Source organism: Euprymna scolopes, chromosome 10, assembly GCF_053919585.1.
Source record: "Euprymna scolopes isolate OS-2025 chromosome 10, ASM5391958v1, whole genome shotgun sequence".
Taxonomy (NCBI): Eukaryota; Metazoa; Mollusca; class Cephalopoda; order Sepiida; family Sepiolidae; genus Euprymna; species Euprymna scolopes.
In genome coordinates, this window is record NC_136491.1 from 31789648 (window position 1) to 31795589 (window position 5942).

Sequence of the window (5942 nt, forward strand, 5' to 3'; positions counted from 1 at the left end):
CGGAAAGTGGAAATTCAAAATTGCCTACTTCATAGAGAGTTGTTGCAGAGAAGACAGTGTTGCGGAGCTGCGGCGTCCGGAGACAATCGACCCAACAACTAACAAGGTAGACACAGGCAAAAAGTAAACAGCAAAAAGGCAAAGAAGAAGAATGACAGACACAGGTTGTTTGGTTAAAGACGAGGGTTCGCCTTTTATTTTCTTAAAGGAAGCGAAAAAGTCGTTTGATCTGGATGCTGGTCGCCTGGAAGGTCACACGTTACTGGAGGCTAAGATCTTGAGGTCAGGAACAGGTACTCCAGGCGTAGTGTCGTTCAGGGTTGCTCGCTGGATCTGGAACGATCAGCCGGAACGAACAGTGGACACTGAGAACTCAGGGGTCAGTGTTAAAAAACGGACGATCGGTAGGGAGCCAGGTGCGAGCAAGGTTGCAGACCGGAGGAACAAGGTGCGAGCAAGGTAGCAGACCAGAGGTGCGAGGTTGCAAGCGAGATTGCAGGTTAGAGGAGTGAGGAGCAAGCAAGGTTGCAGGCCGGAGAAGCAAGGTGCAAGTGAGGTTGCAGGCCGGAGGAGCAAGTTGCAAGCGAGGTTGCAGGAGGCACCAAGGGCTGGAAGGCTACAGGAGTGAGCTGGAGGCACTGGAGGCACCAAGGGGTGGAAAGGCTGCAGGAATGAGCAGGAAGCCACTGGAGTAAGCTGAAATCGCTGGAGACTGGAAGTTAAGTTCGTTGCTGGTAGGTCTCAGGAAGCAAGCAGGAGTGAATTGCATAAACTTATTAGCCCTGATAAGAGCTGGTTGTTTAGCCCTGATAAGGGCTGTTTGAACTGCTGCTGCTGGAATCCTTTGGCGCTGGTGGATTCAGTACGTTGACTAGTCGTCGTTCGGGAGTGTCCTCCTACTCCCCTGGCCAGGGCTAGCGCCCAGCCAAACTGCTAGGCTGGCCGCTAACGTGCTGTATGTATGAGAAGGTATTGTTACAACACGTGCCGGTCTCAGAGAGAGAAAACAAATGAACAGAATCGAATACAACCAAAAGAATTCCATGTGTAAATTGATTGTGTAAGTCTCTGCTATTCATTTTCATGGAGGAAAAGTTGAAATTAAGTTTACTTCACCTCAGTTTGACTTGAGAAGATGGTTATTTGCCGCTAAGCAGTGTATATAAGATTGTTCACCGATGAAAAAAATGGCTGGCGTAGCAAAACATAAGCTACGATGTGAGTGTACCATGACAACAGCATGATCAACATGCACAGGACCTTTTGGACATAAATCGTGGACAACTGGTATGAGTACAAGACCATGATACAAGAAAAATGGACTCCAGCAGTTGTCAGACAAGCCTGCACTGAATCACAATTCTACATTGTTGAAACTACAACAGGGAAGGTTCTTTCCAGAAACTGTAGGCATCTAAAGAAAGATATTAGCAATGCCGATAAAACGCAGACATTTCTCCATAAAACATCCTCAAATCACACTGCACCTCCACACACTAATAATCCAAACATGCACCCTGCTGAAACATCCAACGCACACACCAGAATCAACACCAGCATCCGAAGTAGCCTACAAAACTTCGGATGAAAATCAGTCCAGTGATAAATAGGGCTATGACAAGAGAATATTCTTTTCATTATTTTGACTCTTGAGTATATATCTGTTAATATCTTTTATGTTTTTAGATAAAGTTGTGTGGTTCTTAATTGATTAACTGTGTCTGTGTCGGATATATACTCGAGAGTCAAAACAATGATAAGAATATTCTCTTGTCATAACCCTAGTGATAACACACCAACTAGGTTGGGCTGTGTCTTAAGACCTCCCCCAAAATATGACTTCAATGAAAGTTATCATATATAACTTTCCTATGTGAACTCTATAATTCTTCTAGCGAAAGAAAGACATCATAACATGAGTTACCGTTCCTTGGATTAAGCCGGTTCATTTACTTTTCCGATGTGTCCCTCGCAAGCTAAAAACGCCTTTGTGTTGTGTGCTGAAAGAAAAAGAACTCTTTAACTTCCTTTTTTACTCTCCAGATTAGAACAAATTTCTCACAAGTTTAAATAATGTTGAGTTATCTCCCTTGTCTTTCCAAACTCTTTTTTGGATTTTTTTTAAAAGCTCCCTATTTGCGTTGTAAGTTGATATCAAAATGTAGTGCCCTGTTGTGATTACTTGTCTTATTCTGTGTCAGTAATTTTTGTGAAGACGAAGATTTGATTTGGCCGATTTGTGGGGTTTCAGCTGGACAAAAGCGGTTTGATGCTTTGGCAGTAGACTCTAGAGTCAACAAGCCTTTATTTAGGTTGACATGACAGTTCACGTCTCTCTGGAGTGATTACTCCCCAATGCAAAGGTAGGGAGATTCATCGGGTATTATGTTAACAAAAGATAAAACCATTTAGTCAATTTACTTCAGTTTTAGAATACGATATTTTACTTTTGTTACGATACATCATACAGATTTTTCTTTATGGGGGAAAATTCTAGACAAACACCCAAATGTCCCCCCCCAAATAATAACGTTGATTAACGGTAACACTTAACAAACTAGTTTCATTCAATAACTACTCTCTACCACCTATAGCAATGGCCAACGACTCTTTATCTCAGAGTACATCTTTCAAACTCCTTGGCCTAACGTTCACAGGAAACATGAGTTGGAACAATTACATTGAAAGCATTGCCAGGGCCGCTGCAAGGAAGGTGGGCTCTCTCTACCGTGCTAGAAAACTACTAACACCCAAAAACATCCTGTACCTCTATAAGGCCACCATTCGCCCATGTATGGAGTATTGCTGTCATATTTGGGCTGGTGCATCTGCTACTGGTCTCTCACTCCTTGACAAGGTTCAAAAGAGAGTCGCAAATCTGATAGGCCCTGAACTGGCATCTAAGTTTCAGCCTCTGTCCCATCGATGAAATGTTGCATCCCTCTGCCTGTTCTACAAGTATTTTAATGGTGAATGCTCTGACGAACTGCAAGCACTTGTGCCCCCACGACGTAAACACCCTTGACAAACCCGACAGGCTGCTAAATTCCACCCCCACACTGTAGAGAGCCCTAGATGTAAGAGATCTTTCTACTCCAGTAGTTTCTTCCCCAGAACCGCTAGACTTTGGAATTCCATTCCAGGTCCCTGCTTCCCCAACTGTACTGACGTGCAGAAGTTCAAGTGTAACGTGAACCGACATCTTGCTGCCCAAATCCCTACATAGTACCCCACCCCAGTAGTTGTTTCCCCTGATAGTAGCCGCCTACACCAAAGTGGCAATAATGTGCCTTGTTTGGGGTGAAAATGTAATAATAAAAAAAATATTTTTTTTTGTTATTTTAAAAATTTTTTCATTTATATTAAAATAGACGAACTGATGTTGTACCGTGATCTATTTACGTCGGTCTTGGTTGTCCGCGGTTTTTTTTTTTTTTTTTTTTTTTTTTAGGTTCAAACTCGAAAAATTCCAATTTTGTACTACGAAAATCTCATCGCCTAACAAACTTGTAAAGGGAGATAATCAAACTGATATTTTACAATAAACGGTGAATTATCGAACTTGGCAACATGTGCGCCCTTTCTCTCTCTCACACACACATTAGTTACGGATCGTTGTTTATAAATATCCTGGCTTTTAAAATCAGTTTACTGTTCTCCAAAAATTAAGAACATAATTAAAATAACTAAATTTGCTGCCGATTATTTCTTTTGTCACCTGTTTAATAATAAATTGTCGATGCTTATATGTTTTTTTTTTTTTTTTAAATTGTTTGTAATGTTTCAGTTTTTGCCGGTTGTTAACATAGCAGTTTCTGTCTCTGGCAGCATGGCGACTCGGCCACAAAAATATAATCTTTCTGTATAATTATATTCTAAACCATAAAAAATTATGACAAATAAAAATTTTATTTAAAAAATAACAACAATAAAAGAAAACATTCACTCAAATAATGTTTATAGTTTAAATAGCAGTAATTCGCGAAATATTACATGAAGTCGTCGTGGCCGAGTGGTTAAGGCGATGGACTAGAAATCCATTGGGGTCTCCCCGCATAGGTTCGAATCCTATCGGCGACGTGTAAATTTTTGGTAACTTGTCTCAGAATTAATTTTATTATTATTCTTGTTGACACTTAAAGCACTGAAAGAAATTATATAAAAATTGTACTAACTGCAACAATCACTGTAGACTATGCGTGGAACTAGTATTTTGACTGTTTCCTTATGAAGTTAATATTTAGTAGTAAATAAAATGTTATGGTAAGTTTACCTCCCCCCCCCCTACACCTCTAAAAAAGAAATTAGATCCTACACTTTTTAGGTACCTACGTCAAATGTACCTCCGTTTACAGGCCCTTCTAGCTTTTTAGAGTTGTTAACTTTTTTTTTTTTTTACAATTAAATCTAAATATAGGTACGGGCAAAATGAATGCCGATGCTCAAAAGGTATAAACATTTTGACCCTCCCTTTACTTAAAAAATCACCAAAAATCAGGAAATTAACCAATTTTAATGAAATTTTCAGTATTTATCAAATAATGATCGCGTAATATAATGAACTAATTATTTTTTTTTTACTTAATTCTTAGTGAGAATGTATTATTTTGTTTAAACAAAAAATACCTTTACTAAAGTTATGGTTTTCAGTAGTAAATAAAAAACGCAAGAATTTATTTTTGCTTTTTCTCATATAAATAAAGCATCGTAATTTGTAACAATAAAATAAAAATAAAATAATTTTTACAGGAACATTACAAAAAAGCCCCTGAAGTCCGTATTAATGAATTCGATATAACTCGAAGAAAAATTTATGTATCGAACCACCAATATTATCATTGAATTAAGCATTGTTTATTTAATATTTTCACACACAAAAAAAAAAATTATAATTGCAAAAATGATTTCTACTTTTTTTTTACGCTTACATTCTTAACGTAATCTTTACATGTAAGATTCTAATATTTCCATTGCACGCAAGAACGTATAATTATCAACGTAAAATAAGATTCATATAATCTTGGAAAATAAAGCAAAAAAAAATTAAATTGAAAAATAGGAACATAGAAAAATAATTTAATTAAAAAATGGCAAAAATTATACGAACGTTCCATGTCGGTAAGTACGGATGTACAGAGTTGAAAAGAAAACCAGTCTGTTTTGCTCACCTTCCCCCTCTTTTCAACTACCCGCCTGTTTGTGTCAACTTTAAATTTCACGTAAACATTATGATAAATTTTAACGTAAGTCTGTATTTTTTCAGTGTTTAATTTTTTCATTCATTATAAATTGTTTTCTTAACCAATTGTAATTCTGTATTAATATTAATAAATAATGGTGCTAACTTTTTTTTCAAAGAATAAACTGCCAGTAGTATAATTAATGAATTTAATTAACTTGTAGCAGGTACTATTTACTATAAGCAGACCAATGCCCGATGCCAAAGCGATTCGGTCACACTGACCAATCGGTTGGTAGGGCGCATTGATTTGAGCTGTCCCCTTAAGGACTATTTTTAGCCCTTTGGGATCTGATCTGTGATCGCCAGAGAGACGCCAGCAAGCGACCTATACAGACCTTTCTCACTCACCCCTCCCACTTGTTGACGACTGCAGTCTGATGGCAGACGACACCTTCAAACAGACATTTACACTTTCTTTCTCTTCAGTCTGAGATACAATATCGCTTTTTCTAAATAAACCCTTTATTATTGCTTTGTTAAAAGCAATGTCGTTTGGCCTTGTGTTTATTTAAGTAATTATTAGGAGAGAAATGCACAACATTTCCCTTCTATAAACTTTTATGCATTTTTAAATGAAGGAAGGAGGGTCTGCGACTCAAAAAAAAAAAAAAATCGCTCTGTATGCCGAAATAATGTTAAATAAAAACAAATTATGTCTAATTTGTCCTTCCATACATATTTGAATTTTGCCGCCAGAGGT

General features: G+C 37.7%; 1 non-coding gene across 1 annotated transcript; it reads left to right on the plus strand.

Moving 5' to 3' along the window:
- Nucleotides 1–3998: 3998 nt before the first annotated feature.
- Trnas-aga (transfer RNA serine (anticodon AGA)) lies at nucleotides 3999–4080 on the plus strand. Its single transcript has one exon. It is a non-coding gene; the product is annotated as a tRNA-Ser (tRNA).
- Nucleotides 4081–5942: the final 1862 nt, after the last annotated feature.